The sequence below is a fragment of the Mauremys mutica genome, unplaced genomic scaffold (assembly GCF_020497125.1).
Source record: "Mauremys mutica isolate MM-2020 ecotype Southern unplaced genomic scaffold, ASM2049712v1 Super-Scaffold_100033, whole genome shotgun sequence".
NCBI classification, from domain to species: Eukaryota; Metazoa; Chordata; order Testudines; family Geoemydidae; genus Mauremys; species Mauremys mutica.
Window position 1 is genome coordinate 4103653 of NW_025423255.1, and position 12990 is coordinate 4116642.

The 12990-nt window shown below is 48.8% G+C and overlaps 1 non-coding gene across 1 annotated transcript; it reads right to left on the minus strand.

The window, feature by feature from the left end:
• Positions 1 to 261: 261 nt before the first annotated feature.
• Positions 262 to 335, minus strand: TRNAT-AGU. The gene has a single exon. It is a non-coding gene; the product is annotated as a tRNA-Thr (tRNA).
• Positions 336 to 12990: the final 12655 nt, after the last annotated feature.

A 12990-nucleotide genomic window follows, 5' to 3' on the forward strand; every position in this document is an offset into this window, starting at 1 on the left:
GTGAACATCTCCAGGGAATCACAAGGATGTGTGGCGCAGGCTCTCGTGTTGCAGCAATTGCAGTCGAAGCAACCGCCATGCCAATGCCAGTCATAGCAGTGTTTTCATCAACTCCAGGTTTGTGATTTGATTGTTCCCAATGCTTCTATCCAAAGAAGCCTTTTCCTTAGCAAGCAATGACTTGGATACCAAGGGAGGCCTCTTCTGTTTCCTAGGAAGACGCAGGAAAATGTGAGCAGACGAGACAAAAGCCATACACCAAGGCACCACTGGGAGTTGAACCCAGGATCTCCTGTTTACTAGACAGGTGCTTTAGCCAGCTAAGCCATGGTGCCTGCCTGAAGAAAGTATTTGCAACTGTTTCATTTGATGGTTCAAGTCAACACCTGCAAATTTGAAAGTACAAACATTCCCCATTTCCCTCAAGACTTGCAGACCTTGAGGTGTCTGGCTCTCTGTGCACAGAAAGCCACAGCTGAGTAGACAGAGGGCTTCTAAGATGTGCCTCTCCCACCAGTCACTGTGATCAGATAATGGTTAGTGATCTGTGTTTCAGTCGCAGCAACCTCGGCTCAGTTCTGAGTCATGGTAACCTTTCCTTCAGCTCCAGACTTCTCATTTGCCACTTTCCATGTGTGGTGGGCTGTCTGCCTGAAACAAGCAGGAGAAAGATTAAGGCAGCCTTGAAGAGGCTGTGCAGAACCCAGCCTATCAAGAAAGGGCTTATTGGGAGAGCCAATCAGGAGAAGGCTTGCTGGAGCAGCCCATATATAAAGAGCTGCTCAGCCCAGCAAGAGTTAGTCACTCCTTGGAGTTTGAGGAGGGAGGGTTGGCTGCTATGAAGGAAGGCAGGAGCAGGGAGGGCACCATGATCAGAGTAGTGCTGGGGTAAGGGGTACATGAGTGACCTCCTGGTTGACTACTGCCAGACTAAGGCCCTATACAAAGGTGGAGGAAGGTTCTAGGTCTGTTGGGAAATGGTCCAGGGAAACAGATGGCAGGGTTGGAGGTTCACACCTTTTGCCTCAGTAGCCACTGACACAGGTGGCTACACCCTGGACTGCAGCCGGCCACTGAGGCAAGTGTCTGGGTAGAGGACATCCCCCCCCCCAGCAGGGGGGAGAGAACTGAGTGGGGCACAGCCAGAGGGCTGTGTCCGTAAGAGGACACTGAAGTCCTGAGACCAACATGGGTCCTAATGATAGAACAGATGGTGGCCAGACGCTACTAGATGAAGGCGCACCGGTGAACCAGAGCTAATTGCTAGGATGGTCAGCAGGAGGTGCTGCAGTGAGGCATGCCCCATGGCACCAAGACTCAGCCGCACGGAAGGCTCTCTCTGTCTTGAACAAGCACTTAGAAGGATTCTGCTGACAAATCTTTTCTTTTTCTGAAAAGAGATACAAAAAAAGGAGCCAACAGACACACTAGGTTCGGCAAGGAAGAACTGCCAGGCCAAGCCAGGCTCTCCTGGTTAGTAGGAAGGTTCTTCAGCCAGCTCTTCACAAAGACCACTGTCTAGAGACCTTTAAACAGTCACTGCAGATGTTCACCACAAAAGAGATGCCAAAATGGAGTTCTCCACTGCCTGCAGCCATCACACTACCAGGAGTTCTGTGCACAGAGAGGCCCCTGCTGGTGGCTAAAGGCTTTGGCAGAGACTCTTCTGACACCACCCATTCTCATATAGTGTTTAGCGCTCTGTGTTGTGGCTTCAGCATCCACAGATGCCAGTTCAAATGGGGGACATTTTTCCTGTCTCCACATTTGTCTAATGGCTCCTTTCAACACTTGTCACCAAAAAGACCTGTTTCTTTTGCAAGTGATGTACAGCTAGGCAAAGGCAGTCTTCTCCATTTCCTCAAAAGATCACCAAGCTATGGGGAGAGGAGACACATTCAGCCAAGCTGGATGCTGAATCTCCTCTTTATTCAGCAGGTGTCTGTGAAGGACATAAATCTACACCGTGTAGAGGTCAAGAATAGGACTTTATTACACACAGTGCTGGCAGAGTGGGCTTATTAGGCTCAGAGACACTGTTAATTAATTAATTACAATAGAATATATAGATTTTCCATGGGCGGGGGAAAGTGACAGGCTAGGCAGTTCCACACCCCGGGACAGGTTTTGCAAGACAGGATAAGCACATTAGCCAATGATTAACAGATTAGATAATATCTCCACCCATGGTCTCAAGTTACCAAGTTAACATTTCATGAATACTTTGATAAAATGTTATTAGTATAAAATATATATGTTGAATTCTGATTTGGGATCCATAGGAATGGAGCAACTCCTTTGATTGTCCAACAGGTACATTCCTAGGGGTTAAAGCAAAGAAAGAGTGAAAGTATATGGCAATAAAGATTGTTTTCTGTGTGTCTTAAGGCAGGCATTGGTCCCTTGGAAGGGAGGTGGAAGGATGCCATATGTTATACTGACGTGCCAACTTTTCATAAACTCAAGGTTGGATCTGTGGGAAGAATGTCTCCCTAGAGAAGAAACAAACACAATAGGGATTCTTTGTTCAGTCTGCAATTCTGAATAAGACACAATCATTTAGTTCTAAGCTCCAACACCTGGCAATTTGCTGACCAGGCCTATCTTAGCAAGCAAGGCTTTCTGTTTACCCAGCTTTCTCTTAGCTGGTCACTATTTGCTAGGCCTGTAGTCCTTGACCATAATCCGGACTTTGGGTCTGGAAAAGAACTGGCACAATCCATAGACCAGGTTGTTATACAAAACACAGATGGATTTGAACCCTTCACATACAGTAATGGCAAAGTTCTTGGTTCAGGCTTGTAACAGTGATGGAATAAACTGCAGGTTCAAATCAAGTCTCTGGAGTCTATTCAAAGCTGGGATGGGTCATTCAGTCCTTTGTACAGAGCTTCAGTTTGTAGCAAAGTCCCTCCAGAGGTATGAAGCAGGATTGAAGACAAGATGGAGACGAGGCATTAGCCTTTTATAGTCTCTTGCCATATGGTCTTTGCTTTCTTTGTCCCAAGGACACTCTGTCCAGCACGTGGCATAGAAAAACCTTAGAGTTCTCTCCATAGGCAGGTCCCTGCTACCTTGCTGAGTCACAAGGTGTATCTGCCTTGTCTCAATGGGGCAATTGTATAGCTGATGGTCCTTAATGGGCCATCAAGCAGGCTAGACAGAACTGACACCGGAAGCAGAGCACAAGATTGAAATATGGGCAGCATAGAGCCAATATTCATAACGTCAACTAAAAAAATGATACACATCTAGAGATAGCATCATTATAATCAGCCAATCAGAACCTCTCCATAGACCCCTTGCATGAAACCTTTCTACAATATTGGCTGCAAATATAGAACAGCGGTCGCAACGGTGATCTATACAGTTACAGATTATGTCAATAACGTCACAGGAGGTGACACGGCGTCAGTGAGACTGATACTGGAATACTGCCTTCAGCTTTGGTGTCTTCATTTGAAAAAGATGTTGTGAAATTGGAGCTGGGGCAGAAAGAGCCAACAAATGTTGTGAGGTCTGGAGGAAAATGCCTTCTAGGGAGCTATTGAAAGAGCTCAACCTGTTTAGCTGATCAAAAGAAGATTGAAAGGTGACTTCATTGAAGTGTTGAAGTGCCTTAATGGAGAGAAAAGATTGGATATTAAAGGGCTCTTGAATCTAGCAGAGAAAGGCATAACAAGACCCAATGGCTGGAAGGTGAAAAGAGACAAATTCATATTACAACTAAGGCACAAATATTCAACAGGGAGGATGATTCACCACAGGAACAAGCTACCAAGGAAAGTGGTGGATTCTCCATCTCTTGATGTCATTTCATGAAGACTAGATGCCTTTCTGGAATGTCTTTGCCCCCAAAGTAGCTCTTGTGTCATACAGGAGGCCTGTGATAAGCAGGGGGTCAGATTAGATGCTCTAATGGTCTCTTCTGGCCATAAAGTCGACTAATTTCTGAAAAACCGAGTGTAGCATTGGGAGCAGCGTCTGATGTTTCCCTGTCTAGCCGGCTTGCTGCCTAGAACGAACGCTCCTTGAGTGGGGTGATCCACAGGGAGTAGCTCAAACCTCCAAAGTGCCTGGCCAGGGGCAGGACATTGGCACAGCAAGGGAGGGGTGCGGCAGTGACATCACAAAGGCCTTTTGTAGGACCTCAGACTATTGGTCAGAGGTGGTGACCTCACAGAGAGATGCTGACATCAGTGGGGCAGGACAGGGGTGAGGGAAACCTCAGAGACCCCTGTGGCTTTGCTTCAGCAAGTCTCCTTCTCCAGGTCTCTCTCTGAGGACTGAGGGAGTATTCAGGTTCACGGACGTGCGCACCAGGAGGAACCTCTTTCGAGTTTTCTCCTTCCCTTGTAGTGATTTTACTAGAAAGCAGCCGTCCCTGTTTAGAAGGTAAGAGCCTCCTCGAGGTTTGAAACCTGTTCAGTCTGATCGATCTGGTGAGAGTTGAATTCTAGGAATGAAGGAGACGAGCTTAAGGAGGCCAAAGAATCCTGTGGCACCTTATAGACTAACAGACATTTTGTAGCATGAGCTTTCGTGGGTGAATACCCACTTCGTCGGATGCAAGTAGTGGAAATTTCCAGGGGCAGGTATATATAAGCAAGCAAGAAGCAAGCTAGAGATAACGAGGTTAGATCAATCAGGGAGGATGAGGCCCTGTTCTAGCAGTAGAGGTGTGAAAACCAAGGGAGGAGAAACTGGTTCTGTAATTGGCAAGCCATTCACAATCTTTGTTTAATCCTGAGCTGATGGTGTCAAATTTGCAATGAACTGAAGCCCAGCAGTTTCTCTTTGAAGCCTGGTCCTGAAGTTTTTTTGCTGCAGGATGGCCACCTTAAGATCTGCTATTGTGTGGCCAGGGAGGTTGAAGTGTTCTCCTATAGGTTTTTGTATATTGCCATTCCTGATATCTGATTTGTGTCCATTTATCCTTTTCCTTAGAGACTGTCCAGTTTGGCCGATGTACATAGCAGAGGGGCATTGATGGCATATATTACATTGGTGGACATGCAGGTGAATGAACCGGTGATGGTGTGGCTGATCTGGTTAGGTCCTGTGATGGTGTCATTGGTGTAGATATGTGGGCAGAGTTGGCATCGAGGTTTATTGCATGGATTGGTTCCTGAGCTAGAGTCACTATGGTACAGTTGCTGGTGAGAATATGCTTCAGGTTGCCATAGTAACACTAGCTGAACTGTTTCTTTGATAATATGTTCAACAGCTTGGAGTATTCTCTCCTGTTGACTGAACTGCATTTGAATTTTCTCCATGTCATCATGCAGGGACAGGGGGAAAAACAAACCTGAAGTAAAAAAAAAAAAATGGTAATTTGTCTGACATTTCCCAAAAAATCTGAGCTACAGTCTGTCAAACAAAACTAACATGCAGTTATATGACCAAGGAGCCTTCATAAAAGATAGAAAACCCATATCAAAGAGAGGTAGAAGACACTTTCATTTTAATTTAAAGTGAAATTCCAGATTAGGTTACATCTGATGTCTCAGAATCAGGATGAGAGATTCTCCCATGATCCACTGAAACCTGCTTCACCCAGCGCTGTCTCATGCATCCGACGAAGTGGGTATTCACCCACGAATGCTCATGCTCCAAAAGTCTGATAGTCTATAAGGTGCCACAGGATTCTTTGCTGCTTTTACAGATCCAGACTAACACGGCTCCCCCCTCTGATACCTTTCTCATTAGTGTTATTTACAGGAGTTTTAGCACCTTCATAACGGGAGAAAAACCAGCCGACCTTCCTAGAAGCGGCTTTGCCATTGGGAGAAAAGGGGATTTGAACGGTGCTTGGGATCCATTTGAAATCCCCTTCCAAGTCTGACACTTTCATCTCCTGCCAGACTGACTCTGATTTAGGATCAAAGACGTCCAAGCACCATTCCCAAACATGGACAGCCAAGAACATGACCCCACCAGACATGTTGGGAAGCGAAGGAATACGAAGGGGTGAACTGTGCATGGCTCAGGCACAAGGTAACAGTTCTGGGGTGATGGGGAAGGATGGAATGTCTGAGTCGCCCCATCTCCTTCCAGTGTCACAGAGCCTAAAATGACCCTTATTTCCCTGACACTGCTCCAGCTCTTCATCATATTTAAATATATTTTAAATGAGAAAAAAAGTCAACAAAATAACTGCTGTTCTGCACAATCCAGGGTAATGTGAGAACAACTGGGAATGAGACAATCTCTCCTCAAAGAGGAACTTGACGTCTCTAACAGTAACTTTGCACTCGGAGGAGGAGTACAGATGTGAATCTCCAGGTTTGTTTAGACAAGGAAATGTGACGGTGATTAGGTCAGATCAGGAGGAAATGTGCAAGATAACCCCACCGACTATCCATGGCCCATGTCTTTAGTGCAAGAATAGCTGTCTTATTACATCAGGAAAGTGAACTCAAGCTAGCTAACTCCATGGCAACCACAGTGATGAGACCCAGGTAGATTTTATCTCAACGTAGCTGGTTGAAGACACCCCCCATCTCCCCCACCTGGGGTGATGACATTCCTGGTAGAAAGGACACCCACTCCCATGACTCGCAGGACAATGGAGTTGATACAAAGGACCACAGGATCCACCCCAAAGATGGGCGAGCTTCAAAAGTGGGCAACTCATGTGTGGGAGCTGAGGAACTACAGTGTGCAAAAGATGCAAACAGCCTTAACACTCACTACCTGGGAACTGTCAAAAGAATTAAAGAAAAAATCTCCTGACAGCTCTAGAGAAGGTTTTTATGAAGTTTATCTCCTTTACGGATTCTCTGATGTTTAGAAAGGCCTGAACTATGAGTGAAGCTTTTCCCACACTCGCAGCATTCATAGGGTTTCTCTCCGGTGTGGACTCTGTAATGTGTGACAAGGGTTGAGCTCCGAGAGAAGCTTTTCCCGCACTCACTGCATTCATAGGGTTTCTCTCCCGTGTGGACTCTCTGGTGAGAGATAAGAGGTGAGTGAAACTTTTCCCGCACTCACTGCATGCATAGGGTCTCTCTCCTGTGTGGATCCTCTGATGCATAGTAAGGTTTGAGCTCCGAGAGAAGCTTTTTCCACACTCGCAACATTCGTAGGGTCGCTCTCCTGTGTGCGTTGTCTGGTGAGAGATAAGGGCTGATCTCTGAGTGAAGCTTTTCCCGCACTCACAGCATTCATAAGGTCTTTCTCCTCTGTGTATTCGCTGATGCCTACTAAGGGCTGAGGTACGATTGAAGCTTTTCCCACACTCACAGCATTTGTAGGGTCTCTCTTTCGTGTGGATTATCTCATGTCGAATAAGGGTTGAGCGGTAGTGGAAGTTTTTCCCACACTCACTACATGTATTCTCTTGCTTTTCCGTGAGGATTTTCTCCTGGGACATAGTTTCCTTGAGGTCCCTGTGAGGTCCCTGACAATTAATGGGTTCATCCACTCTCTCCTCTGAGTGGTTTCCCTGCTCTCTCTCTGGTCTGGGGTAATTTTCACCAGCTTTTCCCTGCTCATGGGGGCTGGACACATTCCCTTTGGCTCTTCGCAGTAATTCCCCATGCGCTTCGGCGAGCTCAGCATCTTCCTGGTGAGGATTCTGCTCCTCGCTCTCCCTCACCACCCCATCACCTGCTAGAAGAGAGGAGAAATCTCAGAATTGGGGATGGAAAGGCAGAGAACAAACCCAAGTAAGTGCTGGAGAGACAGAAAATAAAAATCAGGGACTGAACTCCCCCAAACTCTTCCCCACAGGGGACAGTGGAGGGGATCAATTCTGCTCCACACCCAGGACCGGCCTTTAGGGGGGGCTGTATGGGTGCCCCACCCAAGGGGGTGCCGGGCGCAGGGTTTGGATTCCCACCTGACCTGCTGCCGAGAGGCTCGCTGGGCTGATGAAAGCGGCACAGGGAGCAGATAAGCAGCAGCGTGGGGGAGTGGGAGAGACCCGAGCTGCAGGGGGAAATTGGATGACCAGCCGTCAGAGCCAGGTGACTGCTCCGGAGCAGAGGGGCCCCTCTCCGCCCTGTTCCACGTGTGCAGCTGCTGCTGTTCCTGTTCCCCCAACCCCCCACCCTCCGTTCACCCCGGGAGTCGCCCCGTCCACCCCCGACTGGGAGCATCCTCCTGACTGCTCTGCAGGGGGGAGGTGCTGATTGATGGGGGGGGGTGTCCCCCTCCCCCACACCCAGGTAGCCGATTTCCACTGAGCTGGGGTGACGGGATGGGGGAATCTGCATGTGCTGCTGCCTCTCTGGGGCCGGACCGGCAGCTGCTTGTGTCTGAACAAGCCTAGTTCAGGCTCTTGACCCTGAGAACTTTCTTAAAGAGACAGCGCGCTCACTCACTCAGGCACATACTACCTTCACACACACACACACAGAGTCCTTTACACACTCCCTTCAACATACACACACTGTTTAATATCCTCCCCCCAACACACACACACACACCCCAGGACTCCCTGCATCCAGGTCACTTCCCCACCTGGGCGGTGCTGAGACATCAGGAGCAGCTGCTCTCCTGCCCTCCCCTTACACAGCCTGCAGGGAAAGTGACCTGGGTGCAGGAAGCCCTGATGTCGCTCCTTGCTCCCCTCTCCCAGCCCCCCAGGGCTGTGTGGGGCGGGGGAGCAGCAGTCCAGTGGGGGAGCGAGCAGCAATGCCAGCTGCTTCGTGCATCCAGGTCAGGTTCCCCACTTGGGTGCAGGAGGGGGATGCCGGGGTTAGAGGCAAAGGGGGCACAGTACAGGGGTTGAGGGCACAGGAGAGTGGTGCAGGGGGTAGCAGGGAAGGGCTGCATAGAACCATAAAATATCAGGGTTGGAAGGGACCTCAGGATGCATCTAGTCCACCCTCCTGCTCAAAGCAGGACCAATTCCCAACTAAATCATCCCAGCCAGGGCTTCGTCAAGCCTGACCTTAAAAACCTCTAAGGAAGGAGACTCCACCTCCCTAGGTGACCCATTCCAGTGCTTCACCATCCTCCTAGTGAAATAGTTTTTCCTAGTATCCAACCTAGTCCTCCCCAACTGCAACTTGAGGTCATTACTCCTTGTTCTGTCATCTGCCACCACTGAGAACAGTCTAGATCCATCCTCTTTGGAACCCTCCTTCAGGCAGTTGAAAGCAGCGATCAAATCCCCCCTCAGTCTTCTCTTCTGCAGACTAAACAATCCCAGTTCCCTCAGCCTCTCCTCATAAGTCATGTGCTCCAGCCCCCTAATCATTTTTGTTGCCCTCTGCTGGACTCTTCCCAATTTTTCCACATCCTTCTTGTAGTGTGGGGCCCAAAACTGGACACAGTACTCCAGATGAGGCTTCACCAATGTCGAATAGAGGGGAACGATCACGTCTCTCCATCCGCTGGCAATGCCTCTATTTATACAGCCCAAAATGCCGTTAGCCTTCTTGGCAACAAGGGCACACTGTTGACTTATAGCCAGCTTCTCATCCACTGTAACCCCTAGGTCCTTTTCTGCAGAACTGCTTCCTAGCCACTCGGTCCCTAGTCTGTAGCAATGCATGGGATTCTTCTGCCCTAAGTGATGGACTCTGCACTTGTCCTTGTTGAACCTCATCAGGTTTCTTTTGGCCCAATCCTCTAATTTATCTAGGTCCCTCTGTATCCTATCCCTACCCTCCAGCGTATCAACAACTCTTCCCAGTTTAGTGTCATCTGCAAACTTGCTGAGAGTGCAGTCCACACCATCCTCCAGATCATTAATGATTGCGGCACAGGAGTGGAGTGCAAGGGCTGGGGTGAAGGGGGCACAGTGCAGGGGTTAGGGGCTCAGGAGGGGGTAGGTGTTGTGGTGCACGGGGGGGGCAGAGGTTAGGAATGAAGGGGTGAAGGGATTAGGGGTGCTGGAGGGGGAGCAGGCATTTGGGGCAAAGGGACACAGTGCAGAGGTTGGGGGGAAGGGAACGTGGATTGCCTAGGGAGCCCATGGGAGTCAGGGGCACCAAAATGCAAGTTTGCCCAGGGTGCCATTTCCCCAAGGCCGGCCCTGCCCACATCCCATCCAAACACTCAGTAGGAAGGGAGGGAGCTCCAGCCAAGGTGTCAATCATCATCTGTAGGAAGCCAGGAGTGAGATCTGCTGGGGACTGTCCTGAGCTCACAGAGTCTGTGTGGGGAATCCCAGCGGGTTCTCTCAGGCACTTACAGTTTCTGGGTTGGTTTAATGTTTCCTCACCTGTGCAGGGACTTCCCAGGATCTCGCTTTCCACTGAACCAGGGAGATCCAGGACCCACGGCTCTTCCCCTCCTTCCAGCTGGAAGATCACAGAGGGTTGGGAAACTGGAAACCCTGCTCAAGGGAAAGAAAACAAAGGAGATCAGGGGAATTCATAGGCCATTTATCATCATAAAAAACATTATATTAGTTTAACCCCAGTCCATTTTAAACAATAAAATCGCAGGGCCAGCTCCCCAGGTGCTCAAAGGTGCAGAACACTCTGCTTAGGAGGGATTTAACTATCCCCATCTTTGCCGGGAACACACACAGCCAGACACTCATTATCAAAGAGGCTCCTAAAAAACAGAGACTGGAACTGCATTTCCCTGAAAGTGAAGACTCCAGACAGAGGGCAAGTGTCCCTGGCACTGCTTCTTGCTGACAGACAGGTCCAGAGCCAAAGAGAGAGTCCAGGGGAAGCTGGGAACAGGAAGCATGGGCTGGGGGGGTTCAGTGGAGTAAGGACCAGGAAGGGCAGGGATATCACTGAAGGCAGGATCTCAGCAGCAGTAGATGTCAGGAAAGCACATCCTGCGGCATTAGGGAATCTAGTGAGTCAGGTATAAAGGTGGGAGCATAAAAAACACTGTGTGGAGAAAGCTGGCAAATTAGATGGTGTAGTTCAAGAGCCACAGACCAATTCTTCTGCCAAAGGAGAATGTGAAAAATAAGAATCAGGCCATGTGACTTCAGGAGGGACAAATTCGAAGATCCAAAGAACATGCAGAGAAGAGAGACGGCGGCTCTTGCAGGTGGGGATGGAAAAGGAAGAGTCTCCGTGGCTCATGGAGCCAATTAGTTCGTTTTATCATTCATTGATCATTGTTATGGTGATCTCATATGTTATTTCAGATGTAATCACTGTGTACGAAATAGATTTAAGTTGTAGGTATAGGCAGAAGTAAGACAGGTAGAGCCCTGCATGGATACAAAATTTATATCCGCATCCGATCTGCGATTCGCAAAAATGGTCCATGGAGATCTGCAGCTTTTCAGGGCTCTAGGCACAAAGTTTGGACCTGCAGCCGATCCACAAAGGAGGTCCGAATTCTCCACCAGGAGACGTGATCAAAGCGAAGGGCTAAGGCAATGAATCCTAAAATCTTCTAACATAGGCTGGAATGGACCTCAAGAAGTCATCTACTCCATTCCCATCGCCCTGCGGCAGGATCAGGTGTAAATATGCCAGAAGTTTGTCTAACCTGTTCTTAAAACCCTCCTGGGACAAGAATTCCACAACCTCTCTTTGTAATCCATTCCAGCACTCCCCTATCCTTATCGCTGGAAAGGTTTTGGTATTACCCACCCTCAACCTCCCTTACAGCAGATCAAGCCAATTACTTCTCCTCCTACCTTCAGTGGACGTGACGAACAATTAATCACTGCTCTCTTATAACAACCCTTGACATATTTGAAGACTGTTCTCAGTTCCCCACTCACTCTTTTCTCAAAATTAAACATGCCCAGTTCTTTCAACCTTCCCTCCTAAGTCATGTTCGAGGACCAGGAGGGCGCTTTTTCCTTCTGAATGGAGATGCGCAAGGTGAGGTCAGAGAAAAGGATGTTGGAGTAACCGAGACAGGAGAGGATGACTAAGAGCTCTAGCTGCGCGGATGGATAGGAAAGGCCAATTGTTAAGGATGTTACGCAAAAAGAAAATGCCAGGTGTAGGCACAGCCTGGATAGGAAGCCCCAGAGAGAGCTCCGTGACAAAGGTATTGCACAGTTATGGGCCTGAGTGACAGGCAGCACAATGGTGCTGTCTGCAGCGGTAGAGAAAGAAGGTGGGGGGAGGGCTTGGGGGAAATATTAAGAGCTTTGCTTCAGCTGTTGATCTTTAGCTGATGGCTGGACATCAGTGAGGAGATGAGAGAGAGAGGGGCTGAGATTTCAGTTGCGACAGAAGGAGACAGGCCAGGAGCAGAGAGGCAGAACTGGGAGTTAGGAGCACAGGGATGGTAGCTGAATGTGTGTGTTCAGATGAGATTCCCAGAAATAAGGTGCAGACGAAGAAAAGAAGAGGACCAAGGACAGAGCCCCGTGGAACCCAAACAGAAGGCTGGAACGGGGGTCAGCCGGCTCATTCTAAAGACACTCTAATGCAGTGACTGGAGGAGGAGAAGGATGTGACTCATCATGGACCTCTTGATGCCACCTGGCAGAGGGCACAGGGTGCCTAATATTTTACTGGGATCCCACAGACCAGGTACACGCATATTCGTTCACCCAAAGGTGGCGTGTCAGGTGTCTGCGAGGAACTAGTTAGGTAGGTCTTAGGTAGCTCTTAAAAGCTTTGCCAGTCCAGCTCTATTGTTTAAGGCTGGGAAAAAGTGCCCACACGCATGTGCACACACGCACCATCCAACATGGCTCTGCTGGCCAAAGCTCAATCACAGACACAGCTACAGCGGCAAAAGCATCCATTTTTTAAAACAGGAAACTAAATGCTCATAAGCTACATTAATGCAGAGTTAAGGTTGCCCAGTGCTGTCTCCTGCCTTGCACCATACGGACGGTGAGTAAACTTAAACCACTGCAGACCAGGAAATGAAAAGTTAATGTAAACTTTCCCCCAACCCTTAACCCTGTAGCTGGCCAGACCCAGTGAGAATGGTTCTGCGTGGGCCGTGCAAAGGTTAACCAACTGCCACAGGGACTCAGGTATTCAGCTCAATGCAGCAGTAACGGGATGAATTCTATGGTCTGTGGTATAAAGGACGTCAGAGTAGATGACCTAATAGTCACATCTGGCCTTCAAATCTATGAACCTA